Source organism: Terrapene carolina, unplaced genomic scaffold (genome assembly GCF_002925995.2).
Source record: "Terrapene carolina triunguis isolate 2854851 unplaced genomic scaffold, T_m_triunguis-2.0 Scaffold66, whole genome shotgun sequence".
Lineage (NCBI taxonomy): Eukaryota > Metazoa > Chordata > Testudines > Emydidae > Terrapene > Terrapene triunguis.
The window spans coordinates 68,585,215-68,611,648 of record NW_020664417.1 but is presented as its reverse complement, the minus strand read 5'-3'; positions in this window follow the sequence as shown (position 1 = coordinate 68,611,648).

The following is a 26,434-nucleotide window of genomic DNA, read 5'->3' as shown; positions in this document are numbered from 1 at the left end:
AGTGCAAGAAGCAAAAGGAGAAGGCCCAATGGGCAATAGAGACTATTTTAAAACAATATAGAGATGTTTTCAAGGGTGATGGGTGCCTCAACAGAAAGCTGTGATTGGAAGTAGAACCCACAGTGGAACATGTGTGCCAACCACACAAAAAAAATTCCAATGGTACTATGTAATCTAGTATGCATGGAGCTCAAAAGTCTGCAGAGTAGGGTTAAGCAGCACTGTGATGGTGGTGATGGTAAAGAAACTATCAGGCAAATTACACATATGCATAGACCCAAAGCCACTGAACCAGCCATTGCAAAGATGCCACCATCCACTGCCCACAATTGATGACATCTTGCCAGAACTTTCCAAAGAATCTTTATGGTCTGTGATGTAAGGACAAGAACATAAAACTCAGCCTAGAAAAAAATGTGACATAAACAGCATGAGGTGACATGCATTGGATGTGTTTAAAGCAGGGAGAATGAAAGCAGATCCCAACAAGACCAAGGCAACCAGAGAACTGCCAGCTCCAATGCATATGAAAGGAATACACTGCTTCATAGGAATGATATTTTTTGTCCAAATTCTGCCCATACCTGGCTGCAGTAGCAGAACACATATGTCAGTTCACAAGGCAGGATGGTGAGTGGGACTGGGCAGGTCCCCAACAGCAACCATTTTACACACTGAAACAAACAATAATGCATGCCCCTGTCCTGAAGTACTACCAGCCAGGAGAGCCCTGACACTCTTATGTGATGTATCAGAGAAAGGATTGGGTGTAGCTTTTTCAGGAGAGCAGCCAGTCACTTATGCCAGCAGAGCCCACATAGGAAAAAAAGCTTCTGGCTATAGTATTTGGAGTGATGTTATTCCAGCAGTACACCTATGGTTAGCAAGTAAGAGTGCAATCAGATCACAAACCCCTAGAGACAATCATGGCAAAGTCCATTTTAGCTCTCCAAGGAGAACAGAGTGTTACCAAACAGAGATCAGATATTGTGCAGGATTACTACTGGTGTTAGCTGACACACTTTGCAGAGTATATGTATCCAGCATCAGCAAGTTGGGGGAAGGGAATCAGGACATTCAATCCATTAATATGCTGTTCTATCTCCCAGTTTGAACAGCAAAGCTGATGGAAATCAAAGAGGCTCTGGAAAAGGACATCCAGCTACAGGCAATCAAGAGAACAATACTAGCATAGTGCCCAGAAGACAAAAGTCAAGTACCAGCAGTAGCAGAACCTTTAAATTAAAGATGAGTGGAGTGTGCAGGATGGAATCATATTTTGAGGGCAGAGAGTTATTGCCTCTGCCTCATTACGTGAGGATGTCCTGCAAAAATTACATGCCTAACACCTGGGTATTGACTTCTGTCTTACATGGGCCCAACAGTGTGCTTGCTGGCCAGGAATGAATAAACAACTCTGCTCCTTGATAGAAGTTGTGTCATAACTGCCAGCAGAAAGACTATTACTACATGAGCTGCCCACTTGACCGTGGGAAAAGGTGGGAGCAGACTTATTTACATTCAATGAAAAGCAGTACAAGATTATAGTGGATTATTATTCAAATTTTTGGGAGGTTGGTGCATTGCCTCATACAAGAAGCAAGACAGTGACTGGCAAACTGGAGGCCCACTTTGCAAGATATGGCATTCTGGATACTATATTAATAGATAATGGACAGCAATTGGCCTCAGAAAATTCAAGGAATTTACATGCGTATGCGAGTTTGATCTCAATGCTAGCATACCCACAGAGTAATGGTAAGATTTAATCAGCTGTGAAAACAGCTAAGAGACTGTTACACAAGGCTGTTTCTTCCAGTTCACACCCCTTGTTAGCATTTGTTGCACATAAGAATACCCCATCACAGAGAGGCCAAAACAGGCCATCACTCCCATTGACGGTGTGAATGACCAAAACCCTGCTACCAATGAGGTGAGTTACGTTGCAGCCAGAAGGCTGGAAACATCACTGAGAGGAGATGGGTAATAATCAGATAAAGCATGCATTAGAGTAGGCCAGGTCAGCCAATGATCTACTGGACCTGGAAACAGGCACTCCTATGAGGATCCAGCCATTAGAGAGATATCAGAAGGCGTGGACTAAAGGCGGCATGAGGTCATACAAGGTGACTATGCAAGATAGACAAGCGATCCAAAGGAACAGGAGGCAATTATGGGCCCCAACACACAACACCCAGAGAAAGCCTAGAGATATCATCATGGAACAGAGAGACAGCGAACTATCCATAGGCAAACCCGATATGGAAGGAGGAGACTCCACGGAAAGATAGCTTGCTAGAGCTGGAGAGAGGTGACAGGTAGGCAGAGATAGGTAGCTCCTGGTGTGTCTGCCTGTTGAGGAGACCAAACTATCTCAATGACTGTGTAACCAGCTAAGCCTAAGGTGAAGACAAGACTCCAACTTGGCTGTGTGTTAGCAAACTCTGGCCAAAGAGACCGGGGTGGGGGACTGGGTGTCAATTATTTATATTAAAAGGTTTGTAAAACAGAGAAAATGTATCACGATCAGTGGAACTAGAGTCAGAGAGCCCATGTTCCTTGGACGGACTGTCTTTGATGGGACACCAGGAAAACAGGGAATGTGAGGAATTGGGCTTGAAGCAACACAGCCACATGGATAAAGCAGTGCATAGGGTTTAATAAAGTTGCACTTGGTTCAACTGAACCTGCATTCAGCTTCATTCTTTGCTAATGAAACAGGGCCCACAAGCTGCTTAGGAATGTTAGGGTCAACACATATAACCTGAGTTGTTTAGAAGGTGGAATACTGTTATAGTCAGCACAGGGGTTCTAAAAGCAATTTTCCTATGGCTTTTAATATGTTTTGGCCCATAATGCTCTTGCCAGGCCTTTTTAAAGGGGCAGATATAATTTTTATATGTAACTATTTCATACATTGATTTCTTTGGACTCTCAGTAGTTTAGAGATGAAGATGTACTCAAAGCAGAAAAAGAGAGTTCCTGGACCTCTAAGCTAGCACTAGGGTTGCTTATAAATCCTGCAATTTGTATTTGGGAATATAACATTTGGATGTATTCATATCTGGAAGTGGCATAACATTAAAAATAGCATCAAATCCATTAAAATGAAAAAGAAAGCCTAGTGCTGTGTTTTAATTAATGTTAGGCTAACCCCGGGCTGTGGGAAATGTCAACTGCAATTGGCTATGTCAAGCTCAGCAGCAGATGTGTGCAGTCCAGTAACAAAAATGATAATTAGAGGAAAGCAGAAAGAAAATAAAGCAGAGACCCTCTCACCAGCCCATGTAAAACTTAAGAGAAGTAGAAGCAGCTGCTCTTGTGCTGGATTGGCATAGCTACTGACACTGGCACTAAGCGATAGCTGCATGCAATGTTGGACTGGTTTTGCTAAGGAGCCTTCAGAAAAATAGAACTGTAAGACATATTTTTCAATGTATAATTTTAATATTCCAGTATTGGCTTCTTTTTGACTGTCCTTCTATGCATACAATGAATATAAATAGTAAAAAAAAAATCTCTTTCTCCCTCTTTTGTGCAGGAGATTGGCGTCTGAAATTTAACTGTAGCAAGTTCATTTTCTACAAATAACACTATCTGTTGTGCACTATTCTTTAGCAGAAAAAAATATTATTCAAAGCTCTCTGCTGATTTAAGAAATATTTGATTTATTCACTAACATTGCAGTTTCCACCTTCCTCAGAGCATGGTACACAGGAAGGCAGCTGCTGGAAGTCAGAATGTTATCTTTTAAATAAAGCATGCATCGAACTTCTGAATAGCATTTGCTTGCTGAAAGCAAGATGTGCAGCAGGTATATACCATTACCGAGGAGTGCACTCTATGGCAGACTTTTTTCCCTACACTTTCAAATTCATCTTCTAAATACATGGTCTCACTTGAACTGGGAAAGCCCCCTTCTGTGCTGAACTCCTACTCAAATGGCCACTGTTTGGAGGGAATGCAATGTACTGAATTTGTTCTGGACACCTGCAACCACAGGCCAATTGCTATACAAAAATTAATTAAAAATATTATTCTATGACAATGGACGACTAGACCGTTTTAGGCACGGCCTTGAATAGGGGGTGGAATCTATCTATTAACCTCTGAAAGAACATTGCAGATATTGTTCTTAAAAGACTGCAAAGCCGTTGCAGAGCCGTTGTGCAGAGACTCTGCAGCTATGTAGGGATGAGTCATTCCACTCTGCCTGTGGAACACTCCAGTGTACATCCATATCCAAAATGCAAGACCTGATAGTAATAGGGGACTCTGACCAGATATCTGTTGGAAAAGTAATATGGCAAAACATAAAATGTCCAGTAATTTCTTAGACTGTGTTGAGGACAGCTTCTTGTTTCAGAAGGTGAAGGAAGTAACCGGGAGGGCAGCCATTTTAGACTTGAGTCTGAAGATGGAAGGCAACTTGAGTGAAAGTGATCATGAAATGATAAGGTCTCATGATTCTAAGGAAAGGAAGGAGTGAGAGCAGTGGAATAAGGGCAGTGCATTTCAAAAAAACCCAGACTTCAACAACAAAGTCAGAGAACTAGTAGATGAAGTCTGGTGTATTAATTTAGATTTAATGAATGGGTCCAGAGACCTAAAGGCAGTAACATGACCCTGTAACTGTCCAACATTAAACAGTCTTAAAACAAGGTTCAGGATTTGGTATATAGAGACTGCAATCTGCTTAGTGCGATGCCAAACACATTAGGAAATTCATGCCAAAGGTTAGAAATGTATTGATTTATTGACACAAAAGAAGAAAAACAAGGCAAAAGGCACTGAAACTTAAATTGAGTGATTATGCAAAACAATCAAAACCCATCAAAACGCCTTTTTGGAGAGGGTAAATATTGGTTAAAGTCTCTTATTTGGTCAAATAGTTCTCAGTGGTGGGGAAAAGAGAGAGAGAAAAGACAGGAGTAAGATAGTCAGGGACAGAAAGGAACACACAAGGGAGGGGAAGACAGAGCAGGATCTCACACGTATCGGGTTGTGGTCCTTGTTGGTGCAGTGATGATGGTCAAGGATCCTCACTAGAGCAACAAGGTCTGGTGTTACAGCAACACAACTTCCCACAGTGATGGTAAAATTTTGGTTTTCTTCCCCAAAGTCTTTTTAATTGCCCCAAAGGCGATGGGTAGAATTGTGATGAGGTATCTCCCCACACAAGACAGGTAATATAGGCCAATTAACTGATAGACTGTACCTAAAGGAAAGCCAAGGACTGATGAGGCCTAATGGCTGATGTAGGAAGTTGGTGGTAGGAGAAGGGCTACAGGGAGGAGCTCTGCAGTCACTTCCTAGATAGCAGGGGATTGGATAGGTATAAGAAGGATGTCAAGGGGGAGAGTAAGATCTTAGATCTGCCCTTGGACTATAGATTCTGACAAGAACCCAAGAAGGGGTGAAGTAGCCATAGGGAGTAGAAAAGCTCAGATGGTAACCCATAGAGGGGGGCAGAAGATAGGGAAGAAAGGTAGGAAAGACCCCAGGGAAACAGCAACAGGGTCAGAGCAAGCAACCATGTTCGCTGGGCATAGGGTCCCTAGGCTGGAACCTGGAGTAGTGAGGGGGCCTGGGTTTCCCTATCACCCACTGGGAAAGTGGCAAAGAATGGGCAGTGGATCAGTTTGTCGAGTGAGACTTTGTTACCCCAGAAAGGGAGGATTATAGTGGAGGACTGATTCATAAAGAGGAAGCAACCTGAACCCAAAGAGAGAAAGGGACCACAGAGTGAGCAACGAAAGGAGGGGGCATCAGACTGGTCAGGAGCTAACCCCCAGATGAGCCACAAGGAGATGCTACAGTAGTGAGTAGTGAACCCTGTGACAGGAACAATTCACCCTCTCATTATTTTGCCCACCAGTTAGACTTAATTTCCAAAGCACCAATTTTGGTTAATTGATTTCCAATTCTCTACTTCTCTTGTTTATCAGTCATAATCTTAATACAGTCCTTGAGTGGTTCAATAAACCCTTTCTGTTTAAATTAATTCTGTCTTTCTGTCTCCTGCTCACATCTTCTCTCAAACAATTTTATATAACAGGTCATTGTGACAATTCATGAACCATTATTCACTTTTCCCCACTTAAGTCTAACAATTAAAGTAGGCCTAATAATCCCCAGTTACTACATCAGGTCCCATGGGAAGAAAAATCTAAGGGGAAAAGGTGTTCAGGAGAGCTGGCAGTTCTTTAAAGAGAAAATATTTTAAGCCACAACAGCAAAATGTCCCAATGCAGAGGAAAGATAGGAAGAATACTAAGAGGCCAATATGGCTGCATCGAGAACTCTTTAATGACTTGAAAATCAAACAGGAATCCTACAAAGAATGGAAACATTGATTAATTGCTAAGGATAAGTACAAAAAAATAGCACAAGTATGTAGGGACAAAATCAGACAGGCTAAGGTGCGAAGTGATTTACTCCTAGCAAGGGACATAAAAGCAACAAGAAGCGGTTCTATAAATACATTAGGAGCAAGAGGAATATGAAGGAAACAGTAGGTCCTCTACTTAGTGGGCAAGAAGAGCCAATAATGGATGACATCAAAAAGCTTGTTTTGCTTCAGCCTTCACTAAAAAGGTTAATTGTGACCAAAGGCTTAAAACAATAAGTATTAACAACAAGGGGGAAGGAACACAAGCCATAATAGAGAAAGAACAGGTTAAAGAACAATTAGATAATTAGATAAATTCAACTTTGCAGGACCTGATGAAAGTCACCCTCAGATACTTAAGATACTAGCTGAAGCTAACTTAGAAGCATTAGCAATTATCTTCAAGAACTCATGGAGGATGGGTGGGGTCTCAAAGGACTGAAGAAAGGCAAACATAGTACCTTCCTTTAAAAAGGGGAATCAAGGAGACCTGATGAATTATAGACCGGTCAGCCTAGAATAAATATCTAGAAAGATACTGGAAAAAATTATTAATCAATTTGTACGCATCTGGAGGACAATAGGGTGATAAAAGCTAACGGCTAACATGGATTTGTCAAGACAAATCATGCCAAACCAACCTAATTTCATTTTTTTGACAGGGTTACTGGCCTAGTGGATCGGGGAAGCAGTATATGTAAATGTGGCCTAGAAGAGGTTACTCTAAAGTGGGTACACAACAGGTTGAAAAACTGTACTCAAAGTATACTTATCAATGGTTCACTGTCAAACTGAGAAGACATATCTAGTAGGGTCTTCACATGTATCTGTTCTGGGTGTGGTGCTATTCAATATCTTTGTTAATGATTTGGACATTAAAGTGGAGAGCATTTGTGGATGTCACCAAGCTGGGAGGGGTTGCAAGCACTTTGGAGGACAGGAGTAGAATTAAAAGTGACCTTGATAAACTGGAGACTTGGTCTGAAGACAACAAGATGAAATTCAATAAAGACAAGTACAAAGTATTACACTTAGGAAGGAAAAATTAAATGCACAACTACAAAATGGGGAATGAGTAGTACTGCAGAACAGGATCTGAGGGTAATAATGGATCACATATTAAACATGAGCCAGCAATGTAATGCAGTTGCAAAAGAGGATAATACCATTTGGGGGTGTATTAACAGGAATGTCATAAGTAAGAAAGGTTTCAGAGTAGCATCCGTGTTAGTCTGTATCCGCAAAAAGAACAGGAGTACTTGTGGCACCTTAGAGACTAACAAATTTATTAGAGCATAAGCTTTCGTGGGCTACAACCCACTTCTTCGGATGCATATAGAGTGAAACATATATTGAGGAGTTATATATACACACATACAGAGAGCATGAACAGGTGGGAGTTGTCTTACCAACTCTGAGAGGCCAATTAAGTAAGAGAAAAAAAACTTTTGAAGTGATAATCAAGATAGCTCAGTACAGACAGTTTGATAAGAAGCAAGTGTGAAAATACTTACAAGGGGAGATAGATTCAATGTTTGTAATCTAGTTTGCTGAGCTGGAATTGATATGCAAACTAGACACAATCAACTCAGGATTAAATAAAGACTGGGAATGGCTGAGCCATTAGATTCAATGTTTGTATCTCCCCTTGTAAGTATTTTCACACTTGCTTCTTATCAAACTGTCTGTACTTGGCTATCTTGATTATCACTTCAAAAGTTTTTTTTCTCTTACTTAATTGGCCTCTCAGAGTTGGTAAGACAACTCCCACCTGTTCATGCTCTCTGTATGTGTGTATATATATCTCCTCAATATATGTTTCACTCTATATGCATCTGAAGAAGTGGGTTGTAGCCCACGAAAGCTTATGCTCTAATAAATTTGTTAGTCTCTAAGGTGCCACAAGTACTCCTGTTCTTTTTTATAAGTAAGAAAGGGAAGCTAATTGTTACACTCTACTCAGCACTGGTGAAGCCTCAGCTTGTGTGTTGTGTCCTGTTTTGCGTGCCACACTTTAAGAAAGATGTGGAGAAATTGGTGAGTCCAGAGGAGAGCAACAAAAATGATAAAAGGCTTAGAAAACCTGACTTATGAGTAAAGGTTAAAAAATGGGTATGTCTTGAGAACTGAAGTCTTGAGACTAGAAGACTGAGGGGGGACCTGATCACAGTCTTCAAATATGTTAAGGGCTGTTATAAAGAGGACAATAGTCAATTGTTCTGCCTGGTCACTGAAGGTAGGACAAGATCAGCTTAATCTGCAGCAAGGGAGATTAAGGTTAGATATCGGGGGAGGGGGGGGGAACTGTTTAATTGTAAGGATAGTTAAGTACTGGAAAATACTTCCAAGGGTGGTTGTGAAATCTCCACCTCTGGAAGTTTTTTAGAACAGGTTAGAGAAAAATCTCTCAGGGATGGTCTAGGTATACTTGACCAGGATTTGACCATTTACTAAACATGTTTTATACGGCATAATGGAATTAGCCGCACTGTATCAGACCTATTATGCATGCAATATTTTATCCTACTTATGGCAATGGCACATACCTGATGTTTAACATGACAGTGACTTCCTTTACCCCATCCCCATAACTGACCTAGTCAGTTTTGCAATGGAGGGCAGAGGGGCTTCTTCCTGATGCCTGTAACAGTTTATACTCCAAAGCATGAGATTTGAGTATCCTCATTTTAGCACATCTTATCTTTCTACACACAGGATTCTTCCTTTCTCTGCACATTCTTTTCGAGGTTTGGATGTCCTACCCTCCACCATCTCTTCTCCTATTAAATATTCTGTTAAAAGATTTCATCTCAATGTCTCACAGAAAGAATTGGAGTACTTGTGGCACCTTAGAGACTAACAAATTTATTAGAGCATAAGCTTTCGTGGGCTACAACCCACTTCTTCGGATGCCTGTCATAGAAAGAATTGTTATTTCCCCAGAATAGATCTTCAGATGACATGGAAAAGTGTTTGTATGTATGAGAGAGAGATGTGGACAGCACAGAAAAAAGAGAGAGGTAGAGCAAGGTTAGGCAATTTGAAGATTTGAAGATTATACTCTTTCCACAATTTGGTAACAAGATTGTCAGAAGATCTCATTGTCCCTTAAGAAGGTTTCATAATGTGGCTTGCAAATATAGGCTCTAGGAAAATCGATGCTGCTTCTTTTTACATTTGGCTAAAATTTCTCACCATTTAGGTTCTGTTACAAGACATTTTCAAGAACAATATTTCCTGAAATGTATATGTTCCTATCCAGAGAATATTACGCACCTGACACACACAAAGAGGAGTTAGAGTATTGTGTTTTTATCTTTCTGGAAGGTTACAGTGTAGCACTATTTTATTTTTTAGAATCCAGAACCCTAAAACACAAGAACCAAAAAAACAAAGAGCAGGCTGCTCACTAAGGCAGAGAGGCATAACTCAACCCTGGCCTGGGGTCTTTGCAGAATGATGGCTAAAGGCCCAGATTGCATGCTTCCATCAAAGCCCCCTAGCAAGCAAGCAGGGCCAGGAAACTCCTTACACTCAGAGGGAGTCTGCCATTTTAATACAGTTTTCAATATACCACAGAGAACAGCCAGATAGTTTTCATACTAGTCAATCTTGTATTACCTTCTACTTCACTCAAAGAAGGCATTTAACCAACAGAAATGACTAGAGTTTACAGCTAGCTTTACAGCCCATTTTAACAAACACATAGGGACAAATCTTAGTCCCAGGCACATTCAGAGCAGGCTGTGCATTTCGATTTTACCATGCAGGAAGAAACTGTTCCCCTGCTAATCATAAAGAGGCAGCAGATGGACTCCTTAACTACTGCTACAGACTGAGGGTTGCAGTAGCTCCCTGAAAGAAGGGGATGGGGTGAATTTGTATAGTAAACACTACACTATTCCTTCCTCAGCCCCATTCATACAACTCTCCTCTATGTACTATGAGCCCTGCAGCATCTTCCTCCCCTCTAATGCACAATAGAATGGGTGTGTCATAGTCCTCTGTGCCCACAGAGAGGGAAGTGAATGTTTCTTATAAAAAATTTCTCTCAGTCATGAGGCTCATTAAGAGTAATCCAAAGACACAAATTTGCAGGTCATTAATATTCTAATCTATATGTTCTTATCTGCACTCACCACAGTCATATCTAAGCACCTTCTATTAGTGCATTAAGCCATGTGATTACACAAGGGAAGAAGTATGTGCAGTGGAGTGTCTTGTTTATATATACATATATATATATATATACATATATATACACACACATATGGGCTGTCAAGCGACTAAAACAATTAATCACGATTAATCGTGCAATTAATCACAATGTTAAACAATAATAGAAAATCATTTATTTAAATATTTTTGGATGTTTTCTACATTTTCAAGTATTTTGATTTCAATTACAACACAGAATACGACGTGTACATTGTTACTTTATATTTATTTTTGATTACAAATATTTGCACTGTAAAAATGATAAATGGACGCCACTTCCCGCAGCTCACATTGGCCGGGAACGGCAAACTGCAGCCACTGAGAGATGCAGGGGTCCGTGCCTGCGGACAGTCAACATAAACAAAATGTCTCGTGACCCACCAGCGGATTACCCTGATGGGCCATGTGCCGAAGGTTGCCGACCCCTGCTATAGTGTAATTGTTGGTTTTTATCATGGCACTCTTCGGTGCATGACACAGATACTAGATGCAAGAATCAGGCACCTTACTGGTGGACTTTTCTTGAGTTTCTCCATACTTTCTGGGCCAGATAATGTACAGCTCCATTGTGCTTCCTGTATACTCAGTAACACTTTGGGCAGAGATTTCATTTCCTAGCATAGGTCAGTCATTTATCCCCATCATACATTCATTTTAATGGGTAACCCTTAAAAACTGTAAAAAGGCATAGGTTCAATCCAATATGATGTTCAGGTTACAGCAAGGATTCCCTTGGGCTCAACCACCATTGAGATCTTATTCACACTCTTAGGGTCCAAGAACTAAAACCCCAGTCTTCTTTAATGGTGTTTCTTCCACACTTAGCAAGTGTAAGGGAGTCTTTTGGGAATCCAGTAATACAAGTACTTGTCCATTTGGGGAAAGGACAAACATTTTAGTAAGTAATAACATGAAATTATGTAGAAACCACAAAATGTAAGTGAGGAATGACCGAATCCTCAGTCTCTGTTATTACTTATTGGTTGGCTTGTTGTGTGTCCTGAAATTCTGGCTCAAAGCAAAATCCTTATCCAAGTCTCACTCACAAATCAAGATAAAGCCTGCAATAGTCAAAGGTTAGCAGGCGCTCTCTTCAATTTGCAGTAAATGTCTGCTATGGACTGTTCTGGTCTGCTGAGGCTACCTCCAGCAGATATGCTGCAACACAACCAGGCCTGCTCCTGGCCACCCAGCCAGCTCCAGTTCACTGTTGCCACCCAACAAGGTCTACTCCAGCCCATTGTTGCCTACCTACATCAGCTCCACAACACTGATTTCAGCTCTGATGGGATACCTGATTCAAAACTCCAATGTAGTGCAACTTCTAAACTGCAGACTCTTTCATGAGGTCCATATCACAGTAAAACAGTTAAGCAAAATGTCCACTATCCCCTCCAACTTTCCGGGGCTCAACTAGCCATGTGAGTCCACCAACTATTAGATGAGTGTCCAGCTTTCCCCAGGGTGTACCTTTCAATATATTCGTAAACCCATCTGCCTTTTCATACACTCAGTTATATAGCCAAATTAACACACATTCTTATTAACAGAACCTAATGATACTCCAACTAGAACAGCTTTGAACACATTCTTATACTACATTGAAAAAAGTGACAATTATGCAATTAAGGCTGCCAGCAGCTAGATGCTCCTTCTTCTTCCCCCTTTTTTCCCCACATGGGGAGCTGGAGAGCCACTATTCCTTGAAAGCCTCCCAGTTTCAGGGCTAACGAACATAAAGTATCACTTTATGGGGTTAGAATATTGTTTCTGTTAACTGGGTGTACCAAGCTGAGGAGAGGACAGTCTTTTCTGGCTTAGTCTGTAAATTTAAATATTATAGTGAGATATAGATATTACAATTTATCAGTGAACATAAATGAAGAATTAATACCACTACATACAACATAAGTGAAGGCAGACTCTGTGCAAGCCTTTTCATATGGCTTTTCCATATCTGACCTGCAACATCCTTGCTATTCCATTCCCATCTGACATTCACTTAGGTAAATGCTATCAACAGAGATAATCAAAAATGGGACATTTTTTCCCTGATATTTTTGCAAAAATTAGTCCCTCCTTTATGTATTGATAGATTAGATAGATAGATTAGATAGATAGACATAAAACGCTTGCTGTCAGTTTTGTTGAATCAAAGGTCCGCATAATTGTCTGAACAACTTATGAATTCTGGTTGATACTGTGAAGCTGTTTGCTATAAAGACTGTTGTATCATGAAATGTCTCTATGTTTGTGTATCCACATTGGCTTACAAGCAAGAAAGCAGATCCTCTCCACACCAGGGAGAATGGGGTGTACTTAACACTTAATGACTACTCAATAGTTATGTTAAAGAGTAACTGCACCCTGGGGTAAACCAGTTTTCCTTTCTGAGGCCCAGAGGGGCAGTGGAGAAGAAAGTTAACAAACAGAAGAAATATGCTAAAGTGTCAGTAGGGGAATATTTAAACAGATTCACAAAGTTTCACAGGGATACTTAGGGATGAGACACAGGAAGTTTGGGCATGAGGAAGACAGGACACAGACAGCCAAGGTGAGAGTGGACAGGCTGAGGGGGAAAGACTTCATGTTTCGGCACATAAGCAATGCTCTGCAGCAGAAGGTCCTGGACAGCTACAGGGGACTAAAACCTAAAATCTCTCCAGCGCATCATCAAGGATCTACAACCTATCCTGAAGGATGATCCCTCACTCTCACAGACCTTGGGAGACAGGCCAGTCCTCCCTTACAGACAGCCCCGCAACCTGAAGCAAATACTCACCAGCAACTACACACCACACAACAAAAACACCAACTCAGGAACTGCAACAAACCCCGGTGCCAACTCTGTCCACATATCTATTCAAGGGACACCATTATAGGACCTAACCACATCAGCCACACCATCAGGGGCTCGTTCACCTACACATCTATCTACCAATGCGATATATGCCATTATGTGCCAGCAATGCCCCTCTGCCATGTACATTGGCCAAACCGGACAGTCTCTACACAAAAGAATAAATGGACACAAATCGGACATCAGGAATTATAACATTCAAAAACCAGTAGGAGAAAACACTTCAGTCTCCCTGGTCACTCAATAACAAACCTAAAAGTAGCAATTCTTCAACAAAAAAACTTCAAAAACAGATTCCAACATGAAACTGTAGAACTGGAATTAATTTGCAAACTGGACACCATCAAATTAGACCTGAATAAAGACTGGGAGTGGTTGGGTCATTACAAAACCTAAACCTAATTCCCCCATACTAATTTCCCCCTATTGTTACTCACACCTTCTTGTCAACTGTTTGAAATGAGCCACTCATTACCACTACAAAAGTTATCTTTCCTCCCTTGGTATCCTACTGTTAATTGAATTGTCTCCTTAGACTGACCTCACACTTGGTAAGGCAACTCCCATCTTTTCATGTATTTCTACCTGCTCCTGTATTTTCCATTCCATGCATCTGATGAAGTGGGTTCTAGCCCACAAAAGCTTATGCCCAAATAAATTTGTTAGTCTCTAAGGTACCACAAGGACTCCTCATTGTTTTTGCTGATACAGACTAACATGGCTACCGCTCTGAAACAGGGGACTCTGACCCCAACCCCAGCCCAAAGAATGCCCTGGAGTGGTAAGGAAAATGAGGCAAGAGAAATGTGTGTAGGTGTCGGGGGGGGGGGTGAGTGTCTTCTCCTTGCAAAAACTGCACAGGCCCCATGGCTATGCCTGCATAGTGTCTTTTCATTTTGTGTTCCCTACGCTAATCTCACAACAGTCCATCTGCAACAGCCTATTTACACTATTCAACTAGCTTTTGGCCCCCTCATCAGGTTCTGAGGGTAACAGAAGACTTCCTGCTCTGTGCCTCTATCTGGTGAGACCAAGCACTTCCTTTCTCTTTCCTTCCCACACTGCACTTCCCTCTGTGCTGCCTCTTATTAGCCATGGGCTGATGGGGTAATTGGTTCCGCCAGACAGCCTGATTGAGTTATTACCCCCATCAGCTTTCTCCAAGGGAACTAATTAATATTAGAGTGATCAGAGAGCAGTCTCACCTGTTTGTGCCCTGCACTCTGTCATAGTAGGGTTTATTATTTTTGTATATAGCTGAGTAATTATTATGCTATTAAAGGGCAATACTGTGTTCTAGTCCTGTGCAAGGTCTGTATGTGTTATATGCTACACCTGATGCCTTGAAGTGTAAGCCAGAAGGCTCACATCTTTGGCTGCAGTTCTAGGAAAGGGTATATTTAAGCTATAGGGGTATCTTACAGGACATTTGCTGAACCTGTGGCCCTAAGGCATGTGGACTTTATTTCCATGAAGAGATTAGACTGAGAGGAATCACACACCAGGCAACAATGCATAATCACTTTATTCCTGCAGTAGTCATTGCTTTGGGCAGAGGGGGGGTTATTTCATGAATCTACATAGTAACATAGGATCTGAGCCCAGCACCTGCAGTTTGTTTTAAAAATGTTAAAACAGATACAGGAGACAAGGGAAGCAAATCCTATTGGAACCCCAGTGGTTTTGAACTAATAATCAGATTATACACTCAGTATATTTTCTGAGGTAGCCTAGGTTTTGGATTCATTTACTTACATAAACTTAAACAAATAAAAACACATTTCTAGCCTAAGTTTTGAGAAGTGACTAGTGATGTTTGGGTGCCAACTTAAGACAATTTACAAGGGCCTGATTTTCAGAAAACGCTGAGCATCAGCCCTGTGAGAGTCAGACTCTTTTACCATGTCTCAAATTGAGGCACTCAAATCTCAGTTTTGAAAATGCAGGCCTTCTAAACTTTTTTAGTATTACTTATTTGTTTATGGCAGCACCTGTGATGCTCTAGGCACTTTCCAGACATTGAAGAAGGCACTGTCTCTGTCCCAAGGACCCCACAGTCTAAAGAGCAGGTATGTGTCAAATAAAGAAAAACAATGACTACTTTGCAACCAAGAGAAAGAAACATTGTGGGACAGATTTTATTGTATGCTAAGGCCATTTTGCACTCTGTAAGCACACAAAGGGGCTTTAAACCAGCTACAGGTGGCTAGTAGAGAATTCCCCCTGTGTACAGGAATGTTGCCTCCTGTGCCAGCTGCCCTTTCTCCACCACCCAATATAAGAAATGTCCCTCCATCCCCTGGGACAGGGCAACACAGAGGTGTCATAGGGAAGGAAGTGGCAGGGCAGGGAAGAGTGGAGCAATGCCTGAATCTTTCCTGGCCAAAAGTAAACAAATGATATTAAGCCCCAGGATCAGATGGCCCTTAATCAGGGAACTGCAACTTGTCCCCCCACTTTTCTTTGCTTTGTGGAAAAACAAGGCCCAGATAGATACCTTTTGAGTTCTTGCCGTTACTTATGGATGAGACTTTGAAGGGCTACCATTTCTGATCATTTGTTTTACTGGGCTTTGATCTTTGGATATGAACAGGTTTTCCATGATTTGCAAATTATGCTGTATGGCTTCAAACACAGCCCAAAGAAACCAGAATGAAGGAGTTTAGAATTCATTCCACCACACATTTTATTCCAAGAACTCTTCCCCATAAGGCAATCCCAGACCATATGAACCAGAGACTTTACTATACTGCCAACATTTTGCTTGTAGTCTAGTTTTCCATCATTTTATAGACGATTTCTTGTATTTCTTCCATGTAATCGATGTGTGGTGATCACCCTTTAAAACAAGAAGGGGCCCTACAGTTGTATTTAGGTTATTATTTAACATTTCTATATTTTTAACTGTAACCACACATTTGGAATGTGGTATACAAGAACAAAAAACACTAAACAGGACATTACTGTAAAGAATGTATGATATTTGTTTGCAAGCATTGACTTTTTAATGAGAATACTATGGGTTCAATTTTCAAGCCCATTATGGCCCCTTAATTCCACCTCCCGTGCGCCCCCAGCCTCAGTGTGCCGGGTGGGTGGCATGGCCGGAACGCACCCAGCCACTGAATGCCGGGCTTATATAGCAGTCACAGCAAAATGGCTGACCAAGTATTATTATTTAATCAAGTACAATTGGTTAATAACATAGTAAAAGCATCCTGATTTGTTAATAACTTAGACTAATTAATAATTAAATCATACAGTGTTTTAATATCATGTGCTGCAAAGAGCCGAAGGAGACACATTAAAGAGCCACTTGTGGCTCGTGAACCTCAGTCTGAGTATCACTGCTCCAAAGCATTATCACAGACCAACCAGATTTGCAGTGCCATTTCTTACCACACAGCAACAATTTGATGTTTCCTGCATGACAAAAAAAATGTCAAAACGTGCTTCTAAAGATGGACTAGGTGGACAACTATTGCAAAGAAAAGACAATGACTGGAGACCTGTAGCATATATATCCAGAGTCTTCACAAACAGACATTTTAATTTCACTGTTTTATAAGGGAAAGTTGTGGGGAACAGCTGCTATTACTATGTGAGGATGTGGAGTGTGGCTCTTCAACATCATCAGCAGGTATTCATCTGGTGCAGAGCCATGGACTTTGCCCCTGTAACAGGGGAAGGACTTTGCTGTTTTATAAATTTTACATATCCCCCTCTGTATAGGAGCATGAAGGGGTTCTTTATTTCAGGAAGTATATAGGGCATCTGCTGAAAAAGGTTATACTTTCGTAGCATTCTTGAGATGCTGAAAATACCTCAGCCTCCCTAGCAAATGCTTTCTATTTTTCCTGCTTTGTGGGATTAGGGACAATATGAGGAATTGCCATTTCTCTTGGTCAGGGAAACAGGAACAGCTATGTGATAGTGACAGCAGCAGCAGCATAAGACTTAGAGAGACTCCTAGAATTTCCTGGAAATGAACCATCTGAGTGATCAATATTAACTTCATTTTTAAATTGGACATAGTTGACATTCTGTAAGAAGAAACATTGAAAAAAATAATTTAAGACATTACACGATATCCATGCCTTAAGCTCTGAGGGTTCATGACTAGCCATGGCAGGGGAGCGCTTTGATGAGACCACAAGAAAAGTTTTCAGAACCATCAAAATGCTCTAAATAGAGATTCTGGACTAATTAGCAGAGAGAAATTTTCAGTCCCAGAGTTCCACTGCAGCTCCTCCATCACCACCATTAACTTATACCCACTAGACACAACCCAGTCACAAACCCCATCATCACCCATCGCAACCACTCACCATCACTTAGGCCCCAACTGAACAAAGCCCTCTAAGTATGTGCTTAAATCCCGTTGATTACAATGAGACTCAAGCACATGCTTAAACTTCTGCATAAGGGCTTTATTAAGTAAGAGCCGTAAGGTCTGCCTGTACTGTGGGGAACTGGGAGATGTAAAGCTGCTTGCATTAGGGAGCATGCATTTCAGTTGCAGCTTGTGGCATAGCATCCTGGCCCATGATGCAGCTACTCAGTCCCTGACGTACAGTCTGGCCAACTGGATTCCTTGCTACGCATACACCAGTATAAGATCCTAAATGAAGATGGTATTTTATAATTCCAGAAACTGATTAAAACATTCAAATACCAATTTAACTCTTCTTTCTGTTAATAAAAGTCCAGATTATTTGCCTGTTGAATTAGTATGACACTAATAGCCCGGCACTCAGTGCCTAGTATTTTCAGAGTTGGTTTGAATCTAATTCTGGAGGCAAAAGTTTAGACTGATGAACAAAGCTAATGAATTACTCTTGGGCCTTGGCACTTGAGTGCACTATAATTGTAGCATAATGATAATGAAGAGACTGTCAGGTTTTTTTAAAAAATATATATTATGTAGAGGGGCTTGGGGAGGCAAATACTTGAAAACAGAGACTAGCAATTATTTTCTCTACTTACCCCCTTCCCGTTATCAGGCCAGTTTCAGAGTTACAAGTAGCATATGCGGTAGTGATGTGAGCCTGTGTATAAGGAACAAAACATACCACATGTAGGATATTCATGTTGAATGTGTTATACGCAAAGCTAGCATTGCAGAAACAAGTTAGCTATGCAATGCTAACAGGATTTCAGTATCACAAATAATGCCTCTGAAATTATTTCTGTTTTAAGTTTTGTAGCTCAGGAAGTAAACGATGTTGCTGGAGACATTCCACTATTGATATCTGATGTTATTCCACATCTGATATTTATCAATAATACTACAACAACATTCTAATGTCATCTCAATTTAATTGTCATTATATTCATCCTCTCTTTAGTATGCTCTAAAGCAGGCCTGGGTGGACTAGTAAATTGCATGTAAGCTCAGTACACTTTGCAGGTGTCCAGTATAATGAACACTTTAAATAGTTATGCTCTAAGGTTAATTTTTCTGTAAAACTGCCCAGACCTCTCCAGAGTATTCATTAGTAGAATAAAACAGAGACCTAATCCAGATAGATGCTAAAGGATTATCATTATTGCTGTAAGGATGACTTTGATAAAATTCTAATTGGTATTGCCGCATGGGGACTGAACAAATGAAGCAGATTATGATAAATACTAGGTTTCGTACCTGCCCAACTGCATTCAGAGACTGGGGTAAAATAAACAGATCAAATTCATCTGAAAGCAGACAGCTACTGCAATTTATTGTGGAATTTCTTTGAAAAAATAGAATTATACTGAACCAGAGATAATTATGCCAAATGTCACACAGTAAAATTGAGCTAAAACACCACGGGATCAGTCATTTTGCTTTTAACAGCATCTTCACTGCAAACAGTCTTTTTTTTTTTTCATTAATCTGGGATTGACAAATTTATAACCTATAGTTAAACAGACTCATCCATAATAAAATCAAATAGTTCATTGACTTTTCTTTTCTACCCACATTACAGGTAGGTCACTTAATCAAACATAAGAAAAAGTTTGTCATATTAATCAAATAAAACCCTTTAAACTGTTTTGTTTAAAAATCTACAACAGTTAAGATTTTTATCTCACTACAGCACATCTTGTAGCTAAGCATTCTACTGCTTCATAGCATCTCATTATAAAACAGTTCAGTAGCTCTAGTTTCACATCTCTGTGCTGGTTCCGGGACACAGACCATCCTATCTTGTGCTCTGTCAACCCTACTCCAATGGAGCCATGCTGTCAGGGATTACCCCTCACCCCAATCATTCAAGTCCTTTTAAATGAGGTTTCCCATTGTGGAAGGACTATCTCCCCATCCCCACCCACGCCCTCTCCCCTCCCCCCCCCAAAAAATACAAACCTAGGATGTAATATCTACTTAATCTCTGCAGAGCTGGTCATGGTATGATGTGCCCTGTCTGCACCCAGTATGGGCTCACCTACTCCCTGGTGTGGATCCCAGCTCTCCAGGAAGGGGATGGCTTTTGGTTGCAGAACAGGGGGAAATTTTCTGTGCTTGGACCTCTATGGCACCATCTGGCCCTATGATATCACCTAAGGATTATGTAATCTGCTCCCAATTGTTCTATTGCACTACTAACAGCATGAACTCCATATGCTGTAAATCATGTACTTCAGATACATTCAAACCTAAAATACGTCTAGTCAGCAATGTTTATTCCTCAGAGTTTGAGATGTCACAATTGCTAGTTGGAGACACCTAAGTAATATTGAAATTCATTAAAATTATAACGTAGAGAAAATTAGATTCTTGAAATATTAATAACCTTCGTATTCATACTGTTGCATGATATTAGTGGATGCAACAGACTGTTTAGATTACTTAAAACGTATGTCTGTTAGGTCCCTGATGGGGAGAGAGCATTTTCCCGTATTCTTGATTAAAAGGGAATTTATTTGGAAGCCTTTCAAATAATTTTTGGAGGATTTTTAGCTGACTAATTGAAATAGGTCTAAAAGTATCCACACCAAAAAATTTTAAGTATTACAACTTCTTTACTGAAATGCAGATAAGTGAGGGAGACCAAGTTAAATTATAGTTTGATTTAATCATTTATTTGAATGAGTTCAACCAAATTTTGTGGCATTTGAAATTAATTCTTTTTGAGCAATTGTGAAGATATCTTTATTAGAACAAATAATTTCATTGGGAGAATGACTTGACTTGGTGGAATTAAATAAAGTGAAATATATGTCTCAAAATGACTGCTGCCAGCTAAGGCTACTGTAAAAAGTAGGGAGTGGGAAAGAAAGATAATTTTGTGATTAAGCCACAAGGCTGGGGCTGCAGAGTGCTGTGCCTTTCTTGCTCTACCATAAATTTCTTGAGGGTCCTTGGGTGAGTCACTTTAAATGGCCTGACTTTAAGAGCTGCTGAGTATTCATAACTCCAGGATATTAAAAGGAGTTTCCAGTGCTCAGCACCTCTGAAAATCAGGCTCAGTTTACAGTTACTATATCTCAGATTCCTCTTTAACTGCCAAAATACATTACACAAAATATTTTTTAAATGCTCCTGGTTTCTCTTTTATCTATATTTACAATTTATACATACACAATGTTCCTACTCCACACACATTAGCTAGAAAACCCGTACCTCCTGCTCTCTCAAAAATAGGATTCTAATCCAATTTCTGTCTTCCTGCTTCTCTCACCCACAAATCCACACACAGACGTAATCCATCTGCATGCTTCCACCATCCCCTCAACTCTCATATCCAACTCCTCACTCCTTCCTGCCTCAGCTTCTCTATATCCTGGCCGACTCCCTAGCCTCCCATAAAAAACTTCCATTTTGTCAGCATAGCAAACCCCCAAATGTTCATCATAAGGTTGTGTCCCTGACCATTTTGGCTAATAGACTTTGATAGACCTATCCTCCATGAACTTAACTAATTCTTTTTTTAACCCAGTTGTACTTTTGGCCTTCACAACATCCCCTGGCAATGAGTTCCACAGGTTGACTGTATGTTGTGCAAAGAAATACTTCCTTATGTTGTTTGAAACGTGCCCATTAATTTCATTGTATGACTCCTGGTTCTTCTGTTATGTAAAGGGATATATAACACTTTCTCATTCACTTTCTGTACACCATTCATGATTTTATAGACCACTATCATATCCTTCCATAATTGTCTCTTTTTTAAGCTGAACAGCACCAGTCTTTTTAATCTCTCCTCATATGGAAGTTGTTCCATTTTCCTAATAATTTGTGTTGCCCGTCTCTGTACTTTTTTCCAATTCTAATATATCTTTTTGAGATGGGGTAACCAGAACTGCTCACAGTATTCAAGGTGTGGGTGTACCATGGGTTGATGTAATGGCATTGTGATATTTTATTTCTTATTATCTATCCCTTTCCTAATAGTTCCTAGCATTCTGTTAGCTTTTTGACTGCTGCTGAACATTGAGAAGTCCATCAGCTTGGTTCCCCACTCACCAGTGAATGTTCAGTAGCCAAATGTCCTCTTACCACATCAACTCTGCTGCTCATATCTGCTAAACCCTACTCGTGGTTTGGTGTCAGTAGGAAGCATTTTTCCAAAGTCCTGAGGTGCATTTGGCAGGCATGCCTCTACTGTCTTTGAAAGTGCAGCCTGCTTCTGTTTTGAGGCTCCATCATCTGACCCAGCTACATAGTGATTTTAGCTTTATTTAGTGGCTGGATTGGAGAAGCTTCACTGGAGTTCACCCAGCTCTATCACTCTACAGTTTCTGCAGTCCTCTACAGTTTCAGGAAGGAGCCTTCTCTGGATTGCACCCCCTCCTCTTTTGTGGCAAAGTCCTCAGTTTGAGTTGTCTCTCCCTGCGAAGTCTTCTCACCAGCACAGAATCCTCAGAGAGAGAAGCCAGTACACTCGATCCCTGAGCAGAATCCTTGCTACAAATGACTCACACTTGCCCTTTTACCCTTCTCACTCCATTCAGTTCAATTAGCCAATAAATTCTGAGTTTGTACACAGTTATGGTGGCTCCCAAAGTGTCATTGGAGGAATTCTGGGTAGAAAATGTATGCAATTGAGGCTCTCTCTGTAGTTGTACTTCCCCCTGTTCACCAATGGATGGGAGCAGAGAGCTGTGAGTCCTTAACCATCTAGCATTTCAGGCCACAGGTCTTACAGTAATTATTCATATTTATTTATTCTCATTAATACTCAAATAGTGGGAGTGACCACATCTTTTTTTCCCCCAGGTACATTAGGTCAGGACGTGATGGCTTATTCCTCCAGACAAAAATGTCATCACCATCATTCATGGTTTTTTCACCTCTATACTGGAGGTTGCTATAAATGGGCTACATTTCATATCCATAGAGGCTGCACCCAGTGTACAGTGTAGTACTTCTCTTGATAGGCAGAGTCATTACCTCTCTCCCTGTACTAAGCTGAGACAGTGGAAATTAGTAGCGGCTCAATCAGTGGTGGATCTGCTTCAATAGAAAAGGGAGGGAATTGTACAGCATTTCTTCATGAGTCCTTTCCTTTGGGATATACTCCCCCGCAGCCAGTCTGAAATAGCCCAGATTTGTTGACCTTCCAGGAACACTGCCCATCTGCCCAGCTTTTGTTGTTTGAAAATGTTTGCTTTCAAAACAGAATCACCATCGGAAATAAATGAATTTATTCTAGGAAAATATAGTTTATGAATGCAAACAAATTTTGTGAAACCCATGAATCCAAAAGGATGTGCTATATTTGCAGGCGCTCACACACATCAGGAATTCATTCATAAATACTTAGGATTAATTTGCGGCTTGGGCAACAAACCCCTAAAAGGGATGGAAGGGGAAGTAAGAACACCCCTAATCTCCATGGGCCGGCTACCCAGGCCTTGGGTCATTGAACACTGCATGCCTGCATACACTATTTCAGAGCAGGTGTGCAGGGAAAGCTGGGGAATGGGTGAAGCCAGGAGTCTGCACTCACAACATGCCAAGCAGCACACCTGAGCTGCTGCAGGGGGTGTCTGAATTTTCTTTTGGCATGTCAGCAACAAATTGCTACCCCACTAGAGCACGGGTAGAAACAGGAAGGCAATGGTGCCTCAGAGGTGTCTCTGATGAGGCAGCATGCCTTTCAGGGCTACTTCTGGTGTGGTAGCAGTAGCTTTCCCAGTACTCCCTGCTCACGTCTGTACATAAAGGCACAATCTAGCCCTTTTTCCTGCAGTTTTCCTGCTCCCTTTGCGCGTGCACTGCCTACCCTTCACTGGCTGAGTATCCCTTTGTATGGTGAAAAAAAATCCACATGACAAAATGCCAACTGTCTTATTCAGCTAGGATAGCTCTGTAATGCCATGTGCTATGCAGAATCTACAGTAGGTCATGCTGTAAGTCCTGACAAAATAGAGTCCTGAAGCACAACAACTCAGGAAATTAATAAATGTCTGCACCATTCCAAAATGTTTAATATCAAACCCATTTATAAAACCGGTTTTTATTGTTACATTTATTCGTAGGAGGTTTATCAGTGCAATACAGATTCTCTTAAAATTGTTTATTACTAAATGGCTAATGTGTTCAGATGTTAATTACTATTTCTACTGGAGATTTTTTAACCACAAAAATGGTCATTAACTACTGACAGCATTTGATTGGCGATTATTGCATATTTTATCAAGGTTACTGCAGTGAACCAAAAGATGATTCATCAGTGAAATTGGCTGGGAACTGAAATCAGACAAAGTCTTAAATGTAGCTGCTGCCTTCAAAAGAGTACTAACTGCAAATGAGATCCAGGCATCTAATATGAATGGAAGGGTCTCTGAAAGAGGTGAGGTCAAAGCCTGCTTAATGTCAGCCGTAAAGGCTTTTGTTCAAAATATGGTATTAACATTTTAATTCCAAATACACCCCCACGCTGCTCCATACACACATTTTGAAATATTATGTAGGGATAGATTTACTCAGTCAATTTATAAAGAATGAGGGTTGCTGGGGCAGCTAGAAAATTGGATGTTGAGCTTGGCTTCAGACTTCAGGTTTTCACATTGACTTCCATCTCAATATATAGCTCCTGTCCAAGCCTGAGTTTTGTGACATTTGATATGTGTAGCAAACACACAATGTAATTTGCAGCCTGTTTTACACCATTGTTTAATGTGCCATAAAAAATCTATGTATAATGAATGATTTAGTGTGCATTCCAACATGATAAAACACTACAAATCACAAATGTCTTTTCTCACTGAAACAAAAGAACTACTCCTATTGCCTAATTTTTCTCCAGGTCTTTCAAGTTTTTGGTTCAAGGAAGATATTATTTGTTTGTATGATATAATTATCTGCTGTTAAGTTTGAACAATCTAAATGAACAGAGAATAGGGAGAAAATCTTGATAAATTTCTCCACTTTCTCTGAAGGGAAAAAATTAACTATTTATAAAAGTTATCAGTTTAATATGGACAAGCTAACCTGCATACTAAATTAGGTAATATCCTTGCTAAAATTTTGTAAAAAGGTTAGAAAGTCAATCTACAATCAATCACCCAAATTTCTTAGCAGTTTCAACTCAGTGCCATTTTAGTAACCAGCCAGAGAAAGGTTTCTTACTTTCCTCCCCAAATGGAGAATCTCTCCCCCAAATCAAACTGTCAGAAGGCTTAAGACTATCCATATTCGGTCCCAAACCAAAGACAATTTTAATGGCCAATATCTCTCAACTCCCCACACCTAAAAATGAGTGTTCTGTACCAAACTGAGGTCAGGGTGGACTTAGTCCCCACTTGCAATAGGATAAGACATGCATTTCTAACCTAGTAGCTTAACATTGTGTTATTATTAAATATGGAAATGTTGTTTTATTTTTAGAGATGTCTAAAATTTGATCTAACACTTTCATCCTCCATCCAAGGTGTGGACAATCTAACTCATGGTATCAAGGCACAGAAAGAATGAAAGAAAATACAGCTTTTACATATTGCTTTTCATCACTAGATCTCAAAGCACTTCACAAATGGATGAACTCCTGAGTCACCACCTGGCACGGAGAAGTGGAACTATTGAACTCCAGAGCCATCCACCAATATCCATTTCCATCTGGTGTCTGGGGCCTGTGATGGACACCCCCCATAAGGGAATAGATACCCCAAAATCTCTGGAATGTCAGCAGGCAAATATTTGACTGCTGTGGACTCTGTGAGTGGTCAAAAGACAAGGAGAACAGAGACCTTCACCCCCTCAACAAGATGGTTGATGAGGGCACTGTCTGTGATGGCCCTGCTCGAGAAAGCTGCTGCAGACATTCAATACCAAAGCCACAACAGCCACAATACAACTATGTGTTATCTCAATTAGCTCCTGTCTGCAAGTGCTGACAAGATGGGTGAAGGAAGCAGAAGGGCAAATATCATTGTGGGAAGATCAGGTACAAGGGCTCTCTGCCAAGGTGCAGAGAAGCCTAACAGACTTATCTTTTCTTAAATCTAGAGTGGCAGATCTTGAGTGGAGTTCTTGAAGCAATAATCTGAGAATTACAGGAGTACCTGAAGGATCAGAGAGAGGCCAACCCCCAGAATTTGTTCCCCGGCTCCTTTCAGAAGTGCTCAGCCTGCTGGATGATTTTACATTTGATTTAGGAAGAGCACATAGGTTCCTGGCTCCTAAGCTGGCCTCACATGCCAAACTTAATGCATTGATTATCTTCTCAGATTTATTATAAACAAAGAAACAGTGCAGCTAGCACATGGAAAAAACAAACTACCCCCAAAAAATGTTTTTGGAAGGCCACAAAATAAGATAATGATTTTGCAAGATTTTTCAAAAGATGTGGTTGACCAGCGATCAGCCTTTGGAAGAACTAGGGAACTTATCAAGCAGCAAGGGCTTGCATATTTTGTGACGTTTTCAGCTCAGTTTCATGCCAAGATTGGTGAGGAAGTGCATCTGTTTCAAAAGCCACTTGAAGCAGGAAAAAGCAACAGAGGGTCCTGTGGCACCTTTAAGACTAACAGAAGTA